Source organism: Hirundo rustica, chromosome 5 (assembly GCF_015227805.2).
Source record: "Hirundo rustica isolate bHirRus1 chromosome 5, bHirRus1.pri.v3, whole genome shotgun sequence".
Classification (NCBI taxonomy): domain Eukaryota; kingdom Metazoa; phylum Chordata; class Aves; order Passeriformes; family Hirundinidae; genus Hirundo; species Hirundo rustica.
The window spans coordinates 23,726,539-23,751,253 of NC_053454.1; the positions used below are offsets into that span (position 1 = coordinate 23,726,539).

General features: G+C 46.5%; 1 long non-coding RNA gene across 4 annotated transcripts in view; it reads right to left on the minus strand.

The window, feature by feature from the left end:
• Nucleotides 1-14,268: 14,268 nt before the first annotated feature.
• The window catches only part of LOC120752961 (uncharacterized), a 12,340-nt gene continuing 1,893 nt past the window's right edge, over nucleotides 14,269-24,715 (minus strand). Inside the window, exons 1-3 of one of the 4 annotated variants that reach the window (XR_005700899.1) lie at nucleotides 19,612-19,725; nucleotides 19,005-19,258; nucleotides 14,269-14,442 (exon numbers count right to left, since the gene is read on the minus strand). This is a non-coding gene — a long non-coding RNA (uncharacterized LOC120752961). Of the gene's footprint in view, nucleotides 14,443-16,276; nucleotides 18,752-19,004; nucleotides 19,259-19,443; nucleotides 19,580-19,611; nucleotides 19,726-24,715 lie in introns of those variants that run through there. The other 3 variants (XR_005700900.2, XR_005700898.1, XR_009207861.1) reach the window with 3 other exon arrangements.

A 24,715-nucleotide genomic window follows, 5' to 3' on the forward strand; every position in this document is an offset into this window, starting at 1 on the left:
CCCCCCCCAAAAAAGCCAAAAAACCCCACAAACAAAAAACAAAAACAAAAACAAACAAACAAACAAAAAAACCCCAACAACACAAAAAAAAATCCAAAAAAACCACAACAAAAAACCCAACCAACCAAAATGACTAAGCCTAAATCTTACATAAGATTTTACCATTTGTTCAGTTCTGGAAATCTGCAAAAGCTGGCTTCAGTCCAAGTTTTATTTTTCCAAAATCATATCTAAAATTCTGAGGAAGGGGCACAAATGTTGATGTTACTTTGATTTCAGCGCTATTTGGGACTCTTTTTTTTTTTTTTTTTTTTTTTTTTGGAAAAAAAGGGCTTCACACCCTGATGAGGAACTGTAATGTTAAATATAAAGTCATTTACAAATTGGAATGACTCTCTGCAAAATGGTTAAAGCTGGTCAATTTGTTCAGCCAAGACCTGCTGGGAGGAAAAAGAGAAGTCAGATTTAGGAAATCATTTACAGCTCCATCATTTCCAAGCTGCTCTGGCACCAGGAAAGCCAAAGTGTTTCCAGAGCTGCTCTAAGTACCCAGAGCTGCTGCAGGGCTCAGGCTCCGGGGAGAGGGGAGCAGCATCCCAGGCACCAGCTGCTCTCTCTGTGGTGCCCTGTGCCTCAGGCACAAGCTGGCTGAGAGCCCTTTTCTAACCTCTGAGAGAGATAAACCTAACACAGGGAAACCTGAGCTGCCTTGAAAATGCTGCTTTCTATCCTTTTTGTTTATGCTACGTATTTAATCCAGGAGGAAAAGAAATACTTGTCCATGCCTAGTTCCTCAGAAACCCTTCGCTCTCCTCAGGTGATGCTGGCTGTTACGTAGGGAGCAGCTGAATGATTGGCAATGCATGGTCTGAGGTGGGAGTGTTGGTAATACTTTTTGGAATGCGCTGCTTTGCCCATAAATTATCTTCAAATAGACCCACCCTCCCCCATCTTTTTCTCCATATTTTGAAAAAACTCACTCTAAGTTTAAAAATCACCCTATCTTCTGAAATTTCAAGCAACATTTCTTCTTTCCAGGGTTCTAAGTTTATCACAGAAAATCATATATTTTACCCAAGTGTTACATGTGTTATCCTTGGATCATTAGTTTTATTTAAATGAAATCCTTTAATAAAGGATATTTTTTTAAAGAATCCCACTAATCAAATTACTTATTCATCACATATCACAACAGGAAAGGGATTGTTTGTTTTAACAGCAAGAGTAGTAAAAAACTTGTATAAGCTTCTACCTTTTATCTTTGGAAAGTGTACTTTTGGTCACCCTTTTCTAATTAGACTTTCTGGAAATAGATAGTATGGTGCAAATCTGTGCAGGAATCAATTGGTCCCTTTCAGTAAAAATGTCTGTTACAATTACAACCAATTCCCAAAACCCTCTCTAAAAATGTGGCTATATCAATCTCTCTAAGGCGTCTCAGTATCAGGAACTGACAAAATGCTTTAAATCATTCCTTAGGTCAATGTTCTTCATGGCCCAATAAGTCAAAGCCAAGTTGTGATCAGTTCTACCTGCAATTCGACCACATATCATCATAGATCTTTTTCTTTCCTCCTTTTTTTTTTTTTTTTTTTTTTTTTTTTTAACTTGCTGTTAGTTAAGACCTCGAAGGAAACAATTTCAAGAAGCTAGAAATCTTCAACAAGAAAAACCCCCACACATTCCCCCCACCCCCCAAAAAACCCCAAAACCCCAAACAAACAAAAAGCAAGAACAGTGCATCTACGCTGGAAAACTGAAAGACCTTTAAGGTTCTAATTCTGTTATCAAGCAAAAAATGCAAAGCAGCTGGAGACCGACCTGAATCTGGACCCTGGAAAAAAGGGCAGAGGGGGAAGGGAAGAGAGTGGCAGCAGAAAGGGGAGGGAGAAACGTCCCTTACCAGCAGCAGGGCATGGATCAAACCTGTAATGCTTGATGGCAATTGGAACTGTGCACAACATGAAAACCATAAACAGCCTAATCATTTTAATACCTATAAATTATATTAGAATTACTTGAACTTCGTCATGACTCTTCTTAGTTAAATATATTTACTGTAATATTCTTCTGCATTATAGAAAAGGTTTAACTCTGTGTGGTTCTAAATAGTAATGTATACTCCCACCAGTAATTCAAATACGGAACAAGCGATGTGGCAAAAGCACTGTATGTCATGTATTCGAGGCTGTTTTGCAAATATAACTTCTTACTCGTTTCGAGGAAAAAAAGGGACTTTTTCATCCGCCTCCAAAAACCTCCCACTGTTTACGTCACAAGGCTCATTTGTGCGATGTGTAAAAGCGAACCACAAACAACAATAATGCCCCAGAAGTTGAACTGCCGTGGGGTGTCCGGCGCTGGTGGGTCCCGACGCTGCCCCGTGCGCTCCCCGTGCCAGGTGCGGACCGCCGAGAGCCGCCGCGCACATTCCTCGCAGCCCCGAGCCGCCGCACAAAGCCGGAGCCCGAGGTTGTTAAGTTCAGTAAGAGCAGGAATGAGCCATTGATGCTGCTTGGAACAAGGGAAAACAATAGGTCTTTAAGACAGCTCCCGTTGCTGAATGTAAATTGTTTTTTAATAAAATGTAGACAAAACCAGATGATGTCAGAAGAATTCCTCCCCTGTGCCACCCTGGAGATTGTTCAGTAAACGGCAAGAGACGCATACATTTTGGGGAGCCCTTCTGGGTTTCTCATGCCATTGCAGCTGTACACTGGAGTCCACAGGCCCTTTCTTGCATACCAAAATCCTTATTTGCGGCACAACTACAACTATAAAAAGGCAACATATTAGGTCTGTGGGGTGGGACTCACAGGCAGCAAGTACAGCTATTCTCTTTTTGCCTTTAACTGCACTTCGTGGGACATTCCACACTTCATCTGCTGTCTCTAATGTTTCCTCCCTCTCATCAGCACTTGCTTTTCCCAGACCTTGTGGTGGTGAATCTTTTTGTAGCTCAACAGAAATGACACCAAAATACAAACTCATTGTGCCATCATGTGCATATACGTGCGTGCAAGACAACCATGCGTGCGCACGTGTTGACTTACACATGTAAGTACACCTATATATGTATACTCCATATACACATGCAGAGGATGTGTAGAGCTGTGTGTGTACACATACAGTCATTTTTTGGAGGGAGATGCCTTGCATTGGTAAATTGTGTTAATGAGAAACAGATTTTCAAACCAATAAATAATGGCCTTTTAAGATAATCTATACGTGAGCAGTTCATTTTTGATCCTTTTCCAGAACATATTTCCCCAGCAGTTACAGTCATCTGATTCCATGTGTTGTATCTGTATTAAAAATAGCACAATTCCCTGAAATTCCTTCTGTATTTTCTTCAAACACAAGGGAGAAAGCACACTCCCTAATATATTTTGCGGGCACACTCTCTTTGCAATATTTCCTTTGCAAAGGTCCTGCTCATATTTGTATCTTATTACTTTTCTTATACTGGATTTATTGATAGTTTCTAACAAAAATATGATTTCAGTATATTTACGGAACAAAACTCAATATAACAGACCCAAATTCAATTTTTTTCATCAAAATGGAGAACAATAAAGAATCTAAAGTCTTCAGCTCAGACACATAGCATCAAAACCACCTATATTGTTAAAAGAAATAACTCAATAACAGGGAAATGATAGATATTACTTAAAGAACAGCATTAACTTTGTTACCTTATCTGTGTTTCTAATAATCCAGACTATGACTTTGAGACTTACAAGTATTTTGCTCCTGAAATATGTATAATTTCAGTCATATCCTGTAAATAGGGAAAATTAATGCCAATGCATTAAGAAGCATTTATTGCACATTGTTACTGCTAGTAACATTGTTCTGTCTATTTAGTTGCATCCATATGAGGGGGTTGCTTTGGAGTTCTGCCATACTTGTTTCATAAATGTTTTTCATTCTAGGGGGTTTTGTGGTTCATGGTTCTTGGGTTTTCCTTTGGCTAAAAGTTCGTATTCTGCATCTCTAATGGATTACTTTCAAAGAAATACTGCGGAACTAGTTTGGGGGTGGGGGTAGGGTTGTGTTTCGTTTGTTTTTCTATTGACCACTAGCTAAAGGTTTGATTAATAACTTTGGTTAACAATAGATTTTTAGTTAAATAGATGAATGAATTCATTATTTACCTGTTCTTATTCTCATGTGTATTGCCTAGTGATGATTATAGCTGTTTTAGAAATGATCCTTATTTATGGTATGTTGCATCATCCAGAGATGTAGTAATGATTTTAGATTTTCCACCTAAATTACAGGGCACTTTCCACTGAAAATGGTAAACAATATTACAAACTTAAAAAAAAGAAGTAATCTGATTTCAGGGAAGAGGGAACCCAGTGAAAGATGTGTGCTTTTATAAGGATGGACAATGGAAAGCAAAATAATAACTCCTAAGTTTGATTGTTCAAATATATTCTGCAATACAGAGAGCTGCATGCAGGCTGGAGCAGGCATGGGGCAGGAAGGTTAAGTAGAAGAGAAGGCACAATACTTCAGATTGGCAGTAGACTGCAGCAAGAATAATCTAATCAAAACTAAATTCAATTATCTAGTCCCAGGGCAGGCTCCTGGGACTGCTGCACTGAATGCTAGCAGAGCTCCTCCTAGACATTTTTCCCCAGTCAAACTCACATGATGAATGCAGATGAAATTTGAAATATGAAAATCTGAAATAATTTATGGAAGTTGTCAGAAATTTGGCCTGCTTGTGGTGTAATTTCCTCTGAGACGAGGCAGGCTGGCTCATTGCTTCTAGTCTCAGAGCAGTTGCTGGTCTTCCAGTGGATGGATCAACCCCTTTAAAATGCTCTTCCAGACAAATTACAGCTCATTACAGACAGCCTTGCACCATGCCATTATGTCAGAGGAAATCTTTTTTCATTTGCACAAATTTGCTTGGAATTCTCATATTTATTTGAGCATCCATTATCGAATCTGAACATTGAATTATCCACAATTATTTTCTGGGTAGGCGGATGTTTGTGTATATGGAATAGATAGTGGCTGTGTAGATATACAAATATTACAGCATTACTGAAAATCCTCCTTATTTCCAACAACTGTATTTATGTAGTAAGTAGAACACACACATACACACATATATATATGCTGTTTTCTCAGGATGGTCTTTTAGGAGACGCATTTACTTTCTCAAAGGAGGCATCTACAAAAACCAGCTCACTTCCCAATGACTCAGAGCCTGCTCTTTGCAGCAATCATAATTAGAACTTTTGACTGTGTACATGCAATTCATGTATGGCCTGGCCACATTTGAGACATCTACAGTTATTATGCACTTTAAATTATATTCTGCAACAAACATGCTGTCTCTGTCCCAGTTGTTCTCACATCTAGCACATCTCCCCCCTCTCCTTCATGCTGAGATTGCGAGGAAGCACTGGCACGCAAGGAAATGGAAGGGGCAGTGCTGGCACATATTCTGAAGTCTTCACTCCTTTGCTCTCAGGAAAATTTTGACAAGGACTGTGAGTTAAATTATGTGCTCAATACTAATACTTTCCAGTTGCCTAACCTTGTTGCTAGGCTGCTGATATCACAACTTCATGGTTTTTTAACGTTAGAAATATTAATTAGTAAAAGGGTTTTACAATTTGTAAATCCTGCGTGAAACTGTTCCTTTGGATTACCTCATCAGGGAGACCAGAATAATTTGCAATTGTTCCTGTGGAAAGGAGTTGCTACAGAGAAGTAGGCCAAAGTACCATTGATACCATTTTTGGCTCTTTGATCACTGTCAGTGTTAAATATCTAAAATTCCTGGTGCTTCTGAGAATTTCCGTCCAACAAGAAAGAGAGTATTACTGCATTACTTTCAGTGAGTTTGAGGGATTTAATTAAAAATACGACAAGTTTTGTCTCTGTTTTAAGAAAAATTCTATTGAAAATACTCTCAGGTCCCCATATAAAAGTTTGGTCATACAAAAGTTTTTTATTGTCTTTTGTATATATATTTGTATATATATTTGTATATATAACATATATATATATATGTTATATAAATAACCTTTAACTTACTTCTGATCTATCGCAGCACTGGAGCATTCATCCTGGTATTATTTATGTCGTGAACTTCTCACAAAAATCTTGCTCCAACCTTCACAGACCATGAGCTATAGGAAAACAGAGGGCAGAACTGGTGTTCACCTAAATACTCTATCATTATTCAGTCAGGTTATTAAGCACCGAGAAAAGTCTCACAGTGTGATTAGATCTCACACAGTCTGGCTTTTATAGACAACTGCATTTAGGACTGATACTTTTATTTTCTTGAGATAGAGTTAGGTTTGAGAACTCTTAAAAAACACCGCAGCAAAGCAAGCAGAGCTCAGTTTAATGAGCTTCAAGCACCCACACACATTCCCTCAGAGCCCACTCTGCTCAGCTGCCCAGTGCCCTGCTCCCAGGATCCCTCCTCAGCTTTTGGCAGGAGCCTCCTCAGTGCTCAGTGCTCAGGAAGAAGGTTCTCCAGCACGGGCACAATTGCCTGTAGGTGTTTTCACTGCAGGTGCTTGCAGCTGCAGCCCTTGGCAGAGGTGTGGGGCACTGCCTGGCAGTCTGGAAATGTTCAGGGCCAGGCTGGATAGGGATTTGAGCAACCTGGTAGGGGCAGGTGACGTTGGGTGGTAGGGGCCAGGGGGGGTGGGTGCTGGAGCAAGATAGTATTTAAGTTCCCTTCAAACCCAAACCATTAATTCTAAGATTCTGTGATTCTGTGACTGTGAATGTCTTTGGTGGAGCACCTTTTTGCTTTTTGTTAACTAGAGAATATGAAGAAGGGCACATGTTAACACATTCATTCTTCTTCCCCTCAGTATTGTAAATCATTGTGGTGATGCATTATTGAAGATGCGTGTTTGTCATTTTGACCCATTCCTTTTTCATTACTTCTCCAGAAGATAATTAGAGGATTTTTCCTGTTTCTCAGGAAAGGATTTTTTCTAATCACTGGTTTATTTTAAGAACTCCTTAAAATATATCTTTCACAATATTAGTCAAATGTATGCTGATCAGAAAACTTTCCACCCCAGAATATTTGATATGTTTTTTGATATATCCAGCTTTCTGCTGCCTGTGTTTCCCTTGTTACTTCATCAAATCATCTGTTTACATGAGAAGACTTCTCCTCATCTGGCTTTTTGCTCTGTGTTCAGTCTCTCGGTGGAAGCTGGATATGGCTGGACTGTTTGTTGGATGGACAGTACTCAGGACAGACCGTTCAGTGATCTCAGGTGAGTTACCTCTTGGGACAGCCCCTGGGCAGAAAGGGCTCCATCCCTGCAGGCAGATCCACCAGATGCTGTCATAAACACACGATAACAAGGCATGGTGCTGTCTACAAGCACATTACTGTGAGTAGGTAGCTGTTGGTGACTAGCAGGTACTTGCAGAGACTGGGAGGCCAGCTTGATTCCAGCAAACTACCTCAACCTTGGACACCCTTAAAACATCAATTTATGGCTGGTCCTAAGAGGTGCGAGTCTTTGTACAGAGGAATTGGCAGTGTCAGGATGATAGCAGAGCAAGGATGAATCCTAATTGATCGTGAGGCTTATGAACATTAGCCAAATGTGGTCATTTGTGCAATTAATGCAATGATGCTGAGAACAGCAATATCTAGTACTTTATTGTAATCGTCTGAACAGAATTTTGAACTAAGAAAGAGTAATTTTTCTACAATGAAAGTTTTTTATGTTCAAGATACATAATGATATTAGGATTTCAAAAACTAGAGCCACAAACCCATTAAACTGAGAAAGCTTTGAGCTATTTTATATGTCTTGTATTTGCATCTTACTTATAATAAATATAAATTGCGAATATTCCCTTTAAAAATGTCAGAAAGAAAAATAATTACCTAGGAATCACAAATTTTGTTTGTTAGGATTTCTGTTTCTTTTTGTGCTACAGATTTTAAAATATTAATGAAGTCACTTCCAGAACCCCCTCCATACCACTTGGTAGTGCTGTCAGGTTGAAAAAAGAAAAAAGTCACAGAAACATATAATTTAATTTAAGCCAGCACATTCTTTCATCTGGATAGCTGTTCCCTGGTTGGAATAGGCTGTAGCCTCCCAGCTTCTCTTTGCTGCAGGAAACTTTGTAATAGCACTTAAATAAATAAAGAGACTGAGTAGGAGATTATTGCTTTCATTGTGCTATTGTATATGTGCATTATAGAGTCACCCCGTAGATTGACACAATTAGTTGAATGCGGGACAAGACAAACGTTGTATATGACAGTGGGGTAGTATTGAAAGATGACCCCATATCTGGAGAGCTGAGAGTTATGGATCCATTGATGGCTGTTACCAGTGTTTTGAAGCGTGGCTGTTAAATTTTGCCTGCTGGCTTCTGGCTGCTGGCTGCCGGCCGCCTGCCCGGGCAACCACGGGGCTGAATGAAGCTGCAGGCAGCTTCGGCACTTTGTTCCTCTGTCAGAAAACCTGACCACTGGCAGGAGCAGCCTCTGCCAGGCCCAATGGGGATGCAGCACCATGGATCTTTGTCGTTCGTTTCGCTCCCTGTGTTGCTGTTTTGGAGCAGTCTAAAGGCGTAAGACGCTTTCAAACGCTCGTGCGCTGCAGCATTAGATGAGAAAAGAGACTCGGTCCACAAAGTAGATACCCTAAACAAAATGAGATTTCTAATAAAATATAAGGCATTTCCTCCACAAAGAAAATAAGACCATAATAATATACTTAATGGTGACAGTTCAGCATCTTTGCCCGCCAGCCATCTTCATTTTTGACGCACAGGTGTGCAATCACACTATGCATGCTATAGATACCTAATTCAAAGTATTCAGCTGGAACATGCTGGCAGGAATTCTTGTCTACTTTGTTTTGAATATAACTGTAAATAGTCTTTGATGACTGTTTCACCTGTAAACAGGAAGGCCAGTATATTTCCCTGTTAAAAACCAGGACCCCCCAAATTTAAGCATTTAAAATAAATATTTCATGCATTTATCAGGAGAATTATTCAGGAGATCTCAGGTATTTTTTGTCTAAATTCCTGAGTAAATAACAGTTCTGCAGTCCTACTCTCTTGGCTGTATGTTACTGAATGTGTTTGCCTGAGCAAGTGCCCTAACATGGGAACCAGAGGACAGTCAAATTAAATGACAGCAGGACAGCAGATGATATGCTCCTTGCAATCTTGTAAAATGGGTGAGGTTCAATTTTTTTTATGATTCAATATTTTTCTGCTAAAAACAATATTTTAAATTCACTGTGTGAAGCAGGGAATCTACCCAAACAAGACCTTTCAAACACATTAATCAGAAAAAAAATCTAGCTGCAAGCCCATAAGAGATGGTCACATTCTAGAAAGATCATGAGCATAAGCATCTACTAAGAAAAGAGGATTGTCTCCTTTCTCTTTTCACAGGGCAAAAGCTAGGCACACGGTTGTCTTTCTCGGGGACGCCATTTCTACCTCAAATCCCAAAATGCTGGTTATTAAACATGTCTCTCACAGGATTTATCTGTGTAAGCTGCTGGCCGGTTGAATTCTCACGGAGGAAATTCTGTTTGGAGCAAACTAGAAGCTTTTGTCAGACTTTTCTAAACTAACACCTGTTTACAGTACTGGTAAAACAGGCAGGTACAGTCTGAATGCAATTTATCACTTGACCCTGCACTTCATCAGAGGAGTACTCTGGCTGTGCACGTACACAGGTAACTGTCCTATAAAGCAGTCTCTGTCGACATAAGCTGAAAAAGACCTCTTATCACTGTAGAGTTTTCTTATTACTGCTGAGGTAGGAAACATTTTTTAAATGAGAAGACCACAGGAGCCTACCCTTCCTTGGTTTGTATCAAATCCCTGTGGAAGGAGAAAACTTATGAGGAGTTCCCATCAATTTACTGAATTGGGAAGAAGACGGACTTTTGAACCTCTTCTGAACACTTCATAAAGTACTGTCCATCTCCAGGCCTTTGCATTATCCAGTGCCTCTGTGGTGGTCCCATGGGTGTTGTAGCGGCAGAAAGCCCCCTGGCTGGTCACTGCCACCAGCTTTCTGGGATTCCACACCCTCTTTCTCTTCCATTTTATATAATTGGGAGAGAAAGAAAGTGCCCAGGACAAAGACACCATATGTGAGGCAGTGAATTTAACCAAATCATGGATTCCATGAAGTATTGAGAGTTAAAGTTGCCAGGAGAGTGACCCCGTTACTATTAAACTAACTGACCCATTCTCTAGTGTTAGAGTGCCTGTGCAGCAATTTTTTTGTGGCAACACTGGGAAAGGAGAGGTGTCACAGAGCAGGGTGGGACACTTGGGTATTCCTTCTGCAAGGAGCCAGCAAATGCTGGTATTCCTTGCCAGGAGGCAAGAGACAGTTTAGTATGAGCACTAAACTAAATAGAGGGGAGACAAGGATGGTGGCAGGTAATCAAACTAGCAATTATCAGACTTGGAATCTGATCTTCATTTCATTCTACTGAGTCCTGGTTTCCGAGTCAAACTATGCACTGTTTGTTATCTCATGGCACTTCTTTTCCTTCAAAAAGAAGCAGATAAACTATTCTCACCCTGACAATGTTGCCAAACTGTGAAACTCAGTGTTCATTATGATCTCCAGGAAGTCACCAGTAACATTTTGAATACAAAACAACAGCTTTTTTAATGCCCTGCTCATTCATTAATACTTGTAAAATGCTCTTGGATGTAGAGTAGGACAAAATACGCTGTAATGTTCTTGTTAATAATAAAATCAAGATAGTTTAGAGATAAAAGGGAATTGATAAATGTAATAGAGTTTGTGTCTAGGAAGAAACAACCAGCAGTTTCTCTTTTCATTGTTCCAAATGTCTTTGTTTGGTTTTCAGAGACAAATTGAACTGTACTAATAATTTCATTTAACTCACTGATTTCTTTTGTCCTGTTTTATTTTTTCCCAAAGCACTATTGCTTTTGCAAGACAACAATAATCATGACTCACCCTTCATACACATTTCTTAATAAAGTTGTTCTCTTATTTGTCCTTAACTTCCCAGCATTGAGGAAGGGTAAAAACTTAGTGGAGTTTTCTATCCAAATGTTTTGTTCTTTACCTTTGCTGCTAACTACCAGTGTGAGTACTCCCAAGCCAAGGCAACTGATGAGAAGGATTCAGTTCACATCTGTAAGGATTCCTACTTTGTGTCTCTTAAATCTGCTCAGTCTGCAGGTATAAATAGCTCCTCGGAAATCAGTAGGATTTTATAAGGTGAACAAGATTTTCGCTTTGCTGACTACGGTAAGAGTTTTATCTGATTCGGGATTGAGGTGTTGGTCCCAACGGGAATGATCAAAGCCAAAGTGGTAAGAGATGAAGTGAAAAAATGAATAGTGAATCTTTTCCTCCTACAACCTGTTCTCATTGCTGTATTGAATTCTGTCTCTGTACAAATAATTCAAACCATCTCTTTTCGTGATGCATTTTCAACCACTATTAAAGGGGGAAAGACTGTTTCTAGAACTTTGCTATTATTGAGAAATGCAAGATAGCATAGAGGATTTTTTATTCATCACAGGAGCCCTAACTGCAGGGTTTCAAAATATTCTTGTCCTTGCAATCAGACCACATTTCCTTTTACGGTGAAAGGCACAGACAAGGTTTAGAAGGTCATTCCCTAAGAGGATACATTTTTGCAGAGGAATTTTCCCTATCACCACTGTACACAATACTTGGGCATACAGAATATGTGTTATTGTACACATACACACAAGGTACTACTTTGCACAATTTAATCAGTGAAATGATTACTTTAGTGGGACCTCAATGAGTTTCTTCCATGTAGACAATTATGATCAGTAGGATATGTTTTGCATCTCAGTCTTTATAAAACCAGAGCTTTTCCATCTAGTATTTACATGGCACTAGTTTTAGCTTACCTCAAAGGAACCATTTAAAAAAACAAAACAAAACAACAACAACAAAAAAACCTGAGGAGGGTTTATACAGAAACCTAAGTATGTCACCATAACAGGACACTTGTCACTCTCTCCTCGCTTGTCAGGATCCAGGACCCAGTTTTTTGCCCTGTCTGCCAGAGTGGCTCTCCACCACCACCACCATCCTACCAGGGCAACAGTGAATGACTGGAACAACATTTACCTTCTCTGGGAGCAGAGCTTTGCTTACATTTCTCCTTGCCAGTAAAAGAGTGGCCAGTTCAGCTGAGAAGCCTTGGGAACCTCAAAACTCCATGGAATACAATGTTAAATCTGTAGACCCTCTTCCACCCTTCCATTTGGAACTTCGAAGACAACAGACATTTTTAACATCCTTTATTTAACCTACTTTTTAATTACTATTGCAGCATCCACAGCTGTTGGCTTACTTTTCTCCTGCTCACATGTGTATGTTGGGGGCCTATGGGGCAGGTTGCAGGCGTTACACGTGTGCCATCACACCAGAGAGGGATTTTGTTGCAATGAGCACCATCTCCATCACCAAAGCCCTGGTCTGGGGCACACTGAGACAGGGCAGACCCCTAACCCCTCACTCGTGGGCCCATCACCTTCAACCCGTGAGCCAAGCCAGGCCAGGTCCCAGGCTGCTCTGGCTGACAACTGCATGGGCTGGGGCTGGCAGGGCTCCACGGGGGTGTGAGGGTGTGTGCATGCCTCTGTGTGTGTGAGTGTGTCAGGAATGCCCCTATTGCCCTGTGTGTGTATGGGGGTGTGTGTGTGCACGTGTGAGTGTGCCAGGAATGCACATTTCACGTGTGTGTGAGTGTGTCAGGAATGCCCCTATTGCCCCGTGTGTGTATGGGATGTGTGCACGTGTGTGTCAGGAATGCCCCTATTGCCCCGTGTGTGTATGGGTGTGTGCACGTGTGAGTGTGTCAGGAATGCCCCTATTGCCCCGTGTGTGTATGGGGTGTGTGCACGTGTGAGTGTGTCAGGAATGCCCCTATTGCCCCGTGTGTGTATGAGGTGTGTGCACGTGTGAGTGTGTCAGGAATGCCCCTATTGCCCCGTGTGTGTATGGGGGTGTGCACGTGTGAGTGTGTCAGGAATGCCCCTATTGCCCCGTGTGTGTATGAGGTGTGTGCACGTGTGAGTGTGTCAGGAATGCCCCTATTGCCCCGTGTGTGTATGAGGTGTGTGCACGTGTGAGTGTGTCAGGAATGCCCCTATTGCCCCGTGTGTGTATGAGGTGTGTGCACGTGTGAGTGTGTCAGGAATGCCCCTATTGCCCCGGGTGTGTATGAGGTGTGTGCACATGTGAGTGTGTCAGGAATGCCCCTATTGCCCCGTGTGTGTATGGGGTGTGTGCACGTGTGAGTGTGTCAGGAATGCCCCTATTGCCCCGTGTGTGTATGGGGGTGTGTGTGTGCACGTGTGAGTGTGTCAGGAATGCCCCTTTCACATGTGTGTGAGTGTGTCAGGAATGCCCCTATTGCCCCGGGTGTGTACGGGGTGTGTGCACGTGTGAGTGTGTCAGGAATGCCCCTTTCACCCGCCTCACCTCCCCGGCAGCGCACTCCTGCCTCAGGCGGCTGGTGGCTCAGTGCATTGGCTGATTAGGTAACAACAGAGCACCTTCCCTCCCTGTTTCCTCTCAATGCGCTTGGGCCACGACTTTTGAAGGAGCCCGGCCCTGCCACTATCCAGCCATTATAACGGGATGTATGGGGCTTTATCCGGAAAAAGCTCAGCCTTGCCCCAGGCTTCATCAATCATTTAGACCGGTTCAAATCCCCTTCATCGTGTTCCGCCTCATTAAACCTATCGAGGGGGACTGAAGAGAGTTTGTATAGGTCCAGAATGCCTGTACACTCCTCTCTATCTCAGATAGCGCGGACGAAAAAAGGGGGAATAAAAAAAAAAAAAAAAAAAAAAAAAGTCGAAGAAAAAGGCTAAAAGGCAAAGAATCAATTAAGAGGGGTATCTCTATCCTGTCCTCTGATTTCGCACATGAGCCGGCCCGGGCGTCCCCTCCTGACGGTGGCTTGTGGAGCCCCTTCACACTCCGCCTGGGCTGCTGGCCCCGGGGAGCTGCTGGGTTCCCCCCGGGGCCATTAAACTGCCCGCAGGTGTAAAGGCCGGGGCGATGCGGTCCGCAGTCACGGGAGGAGAACAGCCCCGTGCACATCCCTGCAGGCAGGGAGAGAATGGGCCGGCTGCCACACTGGGTCCCGTGCCAGCCTTTTTAAAATAAACGAATAATTTTATCCCCTAGGAGAGAAAGAGAAACGAGCTCCAGCAAAACCATGCTGATTGTTATTTATCCTTATATTTTTATTCTGACTACGTCAATCGCCAAACTTGTCGGTGCCTTGCCCCTCTTGTTCCCGCTCCCCGGGTGGTGATGCGCCGCCGCCCGGGATACTCCGCTCCGTCCGGGCTGCGCTTCAGTCCGCGCTCGGAAACCGGGCTGCAAATCGCTGACATCTGCATTTAAAACAAAGAGGGACATCTGCATTATCGCCGATCCTTTCTGATATTAATAATCATAAAACCGGGAGTGATTACCGAAAAGGAACGTGTCAAATTGCCAAGATTTTGGGTGGGGTTGGTTTAAAAAAAAAAAAAAAAAAAAAAAAAAGACGAAAAAGAGAGAACTAACCAAACAAAATAATAATAATACATATATATAAAAAGGCAACGCACCGAATCCAAGTCTGTATTTTTAACTTTTTTAATAACGATTTTTCCTGTGCTGTAAGCTTGCACCGAATCCTGGAGGAATTGCTAAATCAGATTAAGGTTATATTTTGCAACAGACTGGATGGAGCAATAAAGGAGAAAGCGCGGAAATGGGACTTCACCCATCAATTAGATCTCTATTAGCAGCCAATGCAGGCTTCACCACAGGAAATGTCACGTCCCGGCAGAAGCAGAGCCTTTCACTTTCCCCTGAAATTAAACAATTCTTCATGCTCGCAGACCCCGGGCGAGCCGAGCCTTTGTTCGCCCGGGTGCAGAGGGTGCGCGTCCCGGCAGCACCTGCTCGCTGCCTGCGCCGGGAGCCGCGGCCGGGCCACCGCCTGCACAGGTTGCCCCAACACCTGCGCTGCTCGCCCTCCTGCCCAGCACCCAGGAAACCGCCGCCTTAAAAGGCTCTATTAATATTAAAGGGGTTATTCCAGTCATAAACGGACCATTACCAACACAATGGGCAGTATTTTGAATAGCAGGTCGGCTCATCTGCCTCCATAGATCATAACTGCCAAAACCGTCCCCCTCTCCCCCCGTGGCTCCTCGGGGTTTATGGGGCCAAAGGCTCGTCCGCATCGGTCCCGACAGTGGCACGTCGCAGGTTGTGCGGCCGTGTTAAGCCAAGGCAGACGGAGTGGGCCGCTCTCCGGGGTGGAGAAGAAGGCTTCTTTACACCGTGTGAAGCTGAGTGCCGCGGGGAGTTCGGCTCTGCCTGGCAGGGCGTGCCTGGTACTTCTCCCCCCTCTTCCCCCTCCGGCACTGCAACCAGACGAGCCAGCGGCTCCGGGGAGCATTACGGCGGGGAGGGAGGCAGGGATGGGCACGGGGCCTTTCCCGCACACGTCTCCCCACCACTCCTTCCCCTCCTCCCGCTCAGGGAAAAGAAAGAAGAAAAGAGGGGAAAAAAAAAAAAAAAAAAAAAGGCGTTGAATTTGCCCATAAGCAAGAAAGGTGCAACAGGAAAGGAATGGCCGAGAAGGGGGAAGGCACGGGGGGTGGGGATAAAGGGAGCTCTGTTGCCCCGGTCCTTGTTGTTCTTGCTGCTGCTCCATTCAGGCACCGAATTGAAATGGATATTTTACAGCTCAGTCCAGCTGAACAGGGGCTCAATGCCTGAAAGCTGCCGAGCTGCCTCCGCGGACATGCTCTGGGCCCGATATTATAATTTTCATAATGCGCTTTTATGTAGCTTCAGCCTCCTCCGGTGAGGAGCCCGCAGAGCGGCTGAAAGGGGCTTTGAGAGACTGGGGAGCGGGGCTGCAGCGAGCTGCGAGCCCCCCGCCGGCGTGAGTGGCACCGCCTGCCCCGGCCGAGGGCTCCTGCCTCCAGCCCCCGGTGCCTTCCCCGCCCGGCCGGCCCCAGCACCGTGCAGCGCTGTGCCGTGCCGTGCGGCTCAGGGCCGCTCCGGCTCCACGTCATCCGTCCCCGCCAAGCAGCACAGGGGCACCGGGACAAAGCTCTGTCTCATCCCGGGTCCCCGCCGGACGCTAGCGACGTCCTGCCCCGGCTGAGTGTCTGCTACATCGGCCCCACCAGGGAGAAAAAAACAAGGAAAGAGGCATTCTACCCATTAGGCAGGCGGGAGGGAGGGCAGTTAAACAGCAGAGAAACGGGAGAGTTGCTTCCACCGCTACAAGCCAGGTCGACTGAAAAATATGCAGCTGTATATTTATCATCCTGGGTAAGTCATCCGCTGCTAAGAGGGTCGCCGGCTGAATCGTTAACCGGCTGGAGCCAGTGCCTGGGAATGAGATTCGAAAGATTATTGATTTCCCTTCGGGGCCAAACGAGCCAGCTCCGCCAATGCTCGCCCGCCCCGCTCAGCAGGTGCGTGAGCCGCGCTCGTCGTGTGAAAACATCCGAGGTCTCCCCTCGGAGAAGTTCTGCCATCCCCTTCCCTTCCGGCTCGGGAGGCACCCAGCGGCAGCAGCTGAAGAGATAGCCACTGACAGAGGAAAGGGCCAAGGCAGGTATTTCTAGGGTCCATTTTAGCTTCAAGAGGGTCCTTAAATTTACCCGACAGACTGAAGAAAGGGAAATTTTAAAGAGCGAAGCAAAAAATATAAAATCAGGGGAAAAAGAAAAAAACAAACCCCAAACCCAAACAAACAAAAAAGCCAAACAGAAGCCAACAAAACATCACACCAAAACCCAGAGAAAGCAGAATCCAGGGAGAGGGAGGCCCCAGCCTCTGCGCGCCCGCGGCCGGGAGCGGGCCGGACAGCGGCACCGTGCTCCCTCGGAGCTCGCTTAGGGATACAGCAAAGAAGGAGGCAAGGGAGAAATCCGATTATCTGTTTCTAGCGTGCCTTTTGACGTTTTGCACGGAGTGAAAGGCTTCCTAAGGAGCAAATTACTTGTTTTACCTCGCTACTTATAACTGCAACTTGAATATGAGCGGTTTGCCCCCAAAACCTTTTGTAGCTACTGCTGAGTGTCACTTGCTAAGCCCCTGCTGCGGAGCTATAAGCACGCAGAGTCATTTTTAAAGCAGGCCAAGTCCGGAGACGTGAGGTCTTTCTCCTTCATGTCTCCCAAAAGCTTCCGCAGCCGCTTCACAGGTGCGGGAGGCTGCCGGGGGCCCTGCCGCCGTGCCCGCACAGCTCCCAGCCCAGCCCCGGCTGAGCCCTGCTGTTCCCCGCGGCAGATGAGGCTCCAGCTCTCTCCTCCGGCCCTGAAGAAGAGCTGGGAGGAAGGCAGAGAGACGAATACGTCTTCGCATGAGTAAAAGGGAAAAATACAACAAAACAACGACAACGGGGTTTTTATCTCGTTCAGGTGGAATTTCACCCGAGCTACGCCTCAGGAAGGGGAACTGTTCGCAGCCCCGAAATCTGCGTGGCGTGAGTGTCTGTGTTTCTCACCCACGGACCGTGGGAAGCCACCAGTGGCCACAAGTTGCTTTAACCCTTTCCCGCCTCCTTTCCACGTGCTCCTTTGCAGAGGCGGAATTGCTCTTGGGCAGCTGGACCACCTCCTTCCCCACGACTGTTTTCCCCCCAGGGGACAGCGAGAAGAAGTGGACACCGTCTGCTTCGTGAAGGCGGCCGTCGCAACGCGGATGCGGCCGTTTCTGGATCCTTTTGGTTGTGAACCTACTGCGCTCATGTTACAAATGCAATTAATAGTAAAAGCAGCCTTTATCTGAGGAGCAGGAGGCAGCTGCACACCGCAGGTCATTATCCATTAGCGGGTAGTGTTCAGCACTTAGCGGGGCTGTCGTGTTCAAGGCAAAGGGAGGAAAAGCAAAAGCCTTATTTCCCGTCCTAGTCTTTCCACCACTTTCCTCTGCCCGGGAGGAAGGCCAGCTAGCGGCAGGCTGTCCCGTGGACAGGGCAGGCTGTCCCCCGGGGCAAATCCCCCTGATTCAGTGGAGGAGTTCAAGTCTTCTAAATACATATCCTATATCCTTCTCTCCTGCCCTCTTCCCAGAAGAGTCCTCCAGTTCGCTTCCTAGCAAAGGGCAGGGGTCGGCAGGTACCGAGCCACCCCTGGTCCCAGCTGTGGCAAAGCGGCTTAGTGCCTCAGTTTCCCTATCCTGCAGGCCCAGGTCAGTGCTCCCACCTCACTTTCTGGGACACGTCCAGACCGATGCCCTGTGCTGCTGATGCGAAAGGACTTTCCACACCTCCGCGGGCCTCCCGCACGACACGAGGTACCCGTTCCAACCCCGCTCGGACGCCTGCAACATCTGACGGGCTGGACCTCACCCCACAAGACATTGCTCTCGGGACAGTTAGAGAGCGGAAAGAAACCCAGGAGGAAGAAACCTTCCCCTCGGCCGCATAGCAAGGCTCTACCTGCTGTGGCAATTTGGCAGAATCCAGCGAGGTCTCCGCCCAAGACTTTTTGGGCTTCTCACCCGTTAAGTGATAGTTCAAGAACACACTGAGGACATCCAACAGGTCTGATTAAAACATCATTCTGGCCACTCGCTCATGGCAGCACAGAGCAAAATATTTCCTCTGCAGCACGGTGAACTGCAGTGAACCACCTACCATCTGCTTAAACCTTAAGATAAGATGAAACATCTTATTGATTTAGTCGCTAAAAGAAATAGAGGGAGGAAGTGGGGAGGCGAGACAAAAAAAAAAAAAAAAAAAAAAAAAAAAAAAAAAAAAAAAAAAAAAAAAGAGCAGCCAACCCCAAACCACTCTGTTCTGTATTCTGGAAGAAGGAGAAAAAAAGCACCTCGTCGTCGTAGCTCAGTGGGGAAAGAGGTCAAGCTACTATTGACAAGTATGTAAATACATCTTCTAACCATGGGAAAACATGTATAAATTGTTTCGACTCACTGCATTCAAAACCAATGGAAGTGAATTACAAAACTGCACTTCTTGCATTGTTGGACTGAAAGGATATCTATTTATCATCTTATAAGACAGCTCGGACGATCTTTATCTGCTTTGCCCACTTTCTGACCCAAATTCAGGGTTTTTATGGAAAATTGCAGTCAGTTTGATTGATGAAATCCAAAGATGTCTAAAATGGCACCAAAGATCTCCAACTGTGCAGACTCCAACCGAGGGCTTCAATGTTGGCATTGTTCCTACGAAAAAAGTTGAGAAAACGAGCAAAAGTTAGGGAATTTCTGTTTAAAAACTTCAAATTTCAATGAGGATCCCAAACCTATTATCCCTATTCATGGGGTGAACTGTGTGAACATAAAAGTATTTCCCACACATTGCAAAACAACAAACAAAACACCCCTTATTTTTAAGCCACTCCATAAACCTTCTTTGTAAAACGCTGAATAACCCTGTGCAGAAAATAAACCCAGCCGTTCTCGTCTAGAAATCATGTAAGTTTAAATACTATAAACAGGAAGCTCATGAGCAACGTTTAAAGAGAGAGGAGGGAGAAAATGTATATTCCATCCATGCATCCGAAATTAAAGAGAACCTTAATATAAAATTCTGAGATGTGCTGAAGATGATTTTTAAACCCGGTGTGTGGCTTCAGAGGCTTTAACTCAGGTTTTAGAGGGAGCAGTTTTGCTGCCTGCCAGGACTTAACTGGCAAAACATGGAGCTGCGAGGTGGGGCCGTCGCAGGTGGGTGAGCTCTCCCTGCCCTCTGGATCAGTCCGGATCCACTCGGGACATGGCTGTGGCGCAAAGCCCCGGCGCTGTTCGGCCGCGGATCTGTTTGTTAGCGACTCCCCGTCTCGTTTAGGGCTACGCATTATTGTGGAATACTGTCACCTGCCTAATTGTGCTAAATGGCCACCTCCTATTATTAATAATAGCTGGAACGTGGCTCTTAGACACGTTACCAAGACTGGGAAGCTGATGAATGAAACCCCTACTAGGGAAAATCTTGGTAGCTGTCTTCTGTCGCATTACCCAAGGGGGCCGACTATAAATCTTCCTTCATTTTAACCACGTTTACCCTCATACTCCTCCAGGCTAGGGATGCTGTGTTAAGATTGCACTGATGTGCCAATGCTTTGGACCAGCTGCTCCTAAATACAGACAAGTCCTTGTCAATTAAGCCATTGAGGAGCAGGGCCTGGGAGCTCTGGGGCATTTTAGCAGGCAGCAGTGTGCAGCCCCAACAATTAGCATCCATTTTGAAGGGACCTCCAGGGCACAAATGCACAGGCAGGGAAGAATCAAAACACCAGGCAACTTCAATTCTGAAAACCGGTCACATAATGATACTGAACAGACCGGGCTAGGAGAAGCGAGACAATCTTTCTTGGGAAGGACGTTTAGCCGCTCCCCCAGCCAAGCCGTAGGGCCGAGGCACGCCGCGAACCGCGGAGTCAGAGGAGATAAATGAACACATTCATTTGCCCGTGTGAGCCGAAGTTTCCTTTGGCGGTTCTTCTTTGTAATTCGGTGTCACCTCAAGCAGCTGGTGGCATCCAATGCTCCCATGATCCTGGCCTTTGGCCCAGGCGGAGCTGGACAAGGCAGCCCGCTCCAAGGAGAAGAGCTGCGATGTCTCAGGTCAGAGAGGCCAAGCTACCAGTGGGACGGGCAGAGCACTAGGAGTTCAGCTAAACAAAACCCCGAGGGGAGTAGGGAGCCTGGGGGATCATTAGCGAAGGTGTTTGCTTAAGTCATTAGGAAGCCGGTAGCTAGGGGAAAAAAGGCTTGTTCCACAAGGCACCTCCCCAGAATGGCAGGGCTGGAAATGCAGAGGATATCACAGCACAAGACTATGTGACCCTACCAAGTTCAACAACAGAGCAAACAGCACATGCCATTAGGGACGGCAGTCAACCGGGAGGTAACAAAGAGGGGTGGGCACTGGCAAAAATGTTCATGTATTAAATATGGAAAAGTATGGGGACAAGGGCAAGGGTCAATGAAAGTCAACAAGAGAGCAGGCGTAATGTTAGAAAGAATTTAATATCAAAAATACATAAATCTGCATGGGAGGCAGTCCCAGAATAGGCAGAAAGGAAGGCAGCCTTGGAGTCAACATTCACTTGGTAATAGAGCCAGAATGGATAGCGCCAGGTTGTTAACATTTAACACAAAAGTTAGCGGGGAATAAAGGACGCTGGGCCGGCTCCTTTAATTGCGGCCCCACCGGGAGATTTCCATATGTCACACTAAATGGATAACACCAGCCTCACTCCGCGAGGCTTCTGCCGCAGAGTCCTGCTCTCTCCCTTTACTTTCGTTCCTTATTTTATCTTTTTCCTCCGTCCACCTCCGCACGCCCCGCGGAGCTTCCAACAGGGGCCGAAACAAAAGTCTGGCTCTGAGTTGGTGCGGGGAAGAACGAGAGAGAGGAAAGGAGCTGAGGCTTTGGGGCAGCCCGTGCCCTCCCGGGGCTTCCCTGTCGACCCTCACCGGGCGGCACGGCTCGCCAATAGCTGCCGCGAGCAGCTATTGAAATGAAATTTAAGTCCTGCGTTTTTTGTTGGGAAAGCATCCTCAGGTTAAAGCAGGGTCCGAGGAAACAGGACCCTGAAGTGTCCCGGTTCAGGAGGGCTCGGTTCAGCGCTGCGCCGAGAACCGGCCGGGCCCCGCTGCCGCCCCCGCGCGGGGACGGGCACCGGGCCCGTCCGGCTCGGGGGAGCGCACGGACCGCGGGACGGAGTGAGCGGGTTTTCACGGACCAAACAGAAAAGAAGAAGAAGGAGAAAAAGAAGCAAAAAAATCCCCGCGCCCCTGATCAATACGGCAGTGTTTCCGCGCTAGTTCAGGAGGTCAGGCGGGCGTAGACACAGCATGGAGAGTTATTTATGTCAAGTCGGGTTATTGTAAACGAAATCCAGCAAATTGCACATAAGCTCCTCGGGGCCGCCAGTGGGCTCGTGGGCAGAGGTCAGTGTCAGTCAGTCTGTCCATCCCTCTGGAGACAGTAATTGTCCGGGGGCTGACACCGCGTCGGGGGCGATAGGCGGCTCCATCCATCTCCATCCAGTTATCCCGGCGCCGAGGCCGGGGCTGCCCGCTGGTCCGCGGGTGCGTGGCACCAAGCCACGGCCGACCCCGCTCCCGGAAATGCCACGGGGAGAATGCCACGGCTCCCATGGACCGTGCCGTGCCGTTCTGCTGCGGCGTCCCGCCATCCCCGCGCATCCCGCACCGGGTACCGCGCCTCGCCAGCCTCCAGCGTCCAGCTCCATCAGTACCCTATACTCCCTTTATTAATAGGGAAATTCTTCCTTTCTGACAATTTAATAGTCTAAAGTAATCTTCTGCGTGACATTGCCCATCCGTCTTCTCAAAAGAGAAAACAAAGGGGATGTTTTTTTCTTTGGGCCTCTCCAGATCCCTTTCTATTTTGAGAGGGGCTCCCCACAATGGGGTCTTTATGAACCATAATGGTTATGTTTATGAAGCCAGCGATACCAGTGTATGAAGACAATTTTATGCCTAATTAGAAAATGATGTAAGCAAGGGGGAGACAAAGAGGGCTTGTCCGCCGTGGCTGGGTCTCCGGCCACCACTCCAGGGCGAATATATCGCCTCTTCTGTGCTTTACGTCCACTATTTTTATAACATCTCGTCCATTAGCTCCTCAAACTGTTTACGATATCTCGGACAGTTAGTAAAACAGCTCAATTTAGCGGTGGATTAAAGCAATTTTGAAACTTGTTCCGAAGGGAATCGCACGGGAGGCGAAGAGCAGCCCTCCCTTCTCCTATCCAAGGGGACTTCACCTCTGGGAAGACTCCAATAACTGCAACCCCAGCCCCACTCGATTAAGGGATAATTTTTAATATATATGCAATAAATGTTCACTTTGTTAGATTGAATGACAGACAATAATATCGGCAAATCTTCATATCCATCCATTACCGGCAAACGAGCTGCACAAAGAACATATTTGCTTTTGATTAATTTATTTGCAGACTCTGTTTGATAAAGCAATAACTATTTGGTTAAACTTGACATTCGGTCTTCGGGGGGTTATCAGACCAATTCCCTCTCGTTCGTGGGTGATAATAAAGCTGTTTAAACGGGATTAATTATTAATTGGTTGCAATTAATTTCCTCCCTTCTCCACGTCGACGGACAATGAGGATCACTCACTCCCAAACAAAAGACTGCCATAGGAGCATCCTCGCCCCCGTCTGTATCTATCTATCTGAATGTTTATTCGTCTGCCTCTTTCTGTCTCTCGCGATTCCTGTACGCAGCTTCACAGCTTTCCTCTATCCCGCAGCAGGGAGATCTCCTCCTGGGCGGGGTGAGAGGGACGTCGGGGACCCCCGTGTGCGCCCACGCTCCGCGACCCAGGGGCGCCGGTCCCGCGGCCACGGCGACGGCCGTCCCTCCCCGGCCGCGGAGAGAGCGCGGAGCAGCCCTGGCCCCTCGGAGGGGCTGGTCTGGCACGGAGCTGACCGAGCAGGCATCCCAGGAGGGCGGCCAGGGAGAGGGTCGCTGAAGGACAAGACTCCCCGATTCAGCCTCAGTGATGAATTGCTGCGGGGGAGAGGAACAGAGCTCTCCCCCCATCTCCGTGCTTCTGCCGCGGATGAATGGGCCCGGAGGATGGATAGTCCAGAGTGTGTTATATCTTCATCAAACTGTGAAACCCCTCCCTTTACTAATAATCTGTCACAACTTTACAGAACACACACTGAGACCAAAGGGAAGCCCCTGCCCTGTAGCCTGCCCCTTCCCTCCCCTGTCAGGAAGGGCTTTATCCGGGCAAGGAGCACGGAGGAGGGGGCCTCTCTCTGCGGAAAGTTTTCCTCTGCCACTGCTCGGCCTTCTCCCCCTCGGCTGCCTCAGGAACCCCTGCCCGAAGGGCCCCGTCCCCTGGTCCGGGGGGTCCCCGGCCCCTGAGCCCGGTCTCTCCTCGCTAGCCGCGGGAGGCGGGTTCTGGTTAAGACAACCAGAGCAGGGCGAGCCCCAAGCCTCCCAAGGAAATTTCCAGCACGGGAGACATGAGGCCAGGAGGGCGGAAAGCCACCCGTTTTCCCTGGGAAAACGGAGGAAAAACAACTAAGGAGAGACCCAGGATCCTCCACCAGGATCTCTCTCCTTCCATCAGTATTTCTTTTGGTCACAGTTAAATCTCCCTTTTCCGTCGCGTCTTTACATTTCGAGCAGGTGCATCTTCCAGCGACGACGTCCACTCCTCTACTCCGGACAATTATAAACAATGATCAAAAGTAGTTGTTTAAAAGTGAGGAGAGCAGCGGGGAAAGCCGTGGGTGACGGGCGGCACCCCCCCCCACACACACACACCCGTGCCCCTGCCCGCCGCTCGGAGCCCCGCGGCGCAAGCTCTACCCGCAGCCCTGGAGCGCTGCCTGCCGCTCCCTCCGGCTCTTCACCTAGAGAAAGGGTCGTTCCGGATTATTCTGCTGTTAGCAATAGTCATTGCTCTGTCCCGGAATAGTTTAAGGCGTAAAACTGTGGCAGTGAAAGACATTAGTCTAATGAGGTTTGTCGTGTAGAAGCTGTTGATATTATGTTGTCATTCATCTCATTTAAAGTCCGAAGAAACGCATTCATGAGATTGTTTCTTTATTTTTTCCCCCCTTTCTCCTCCTTTCTTGCTGTTTTTTAAAAACATCGCTTTCTTTG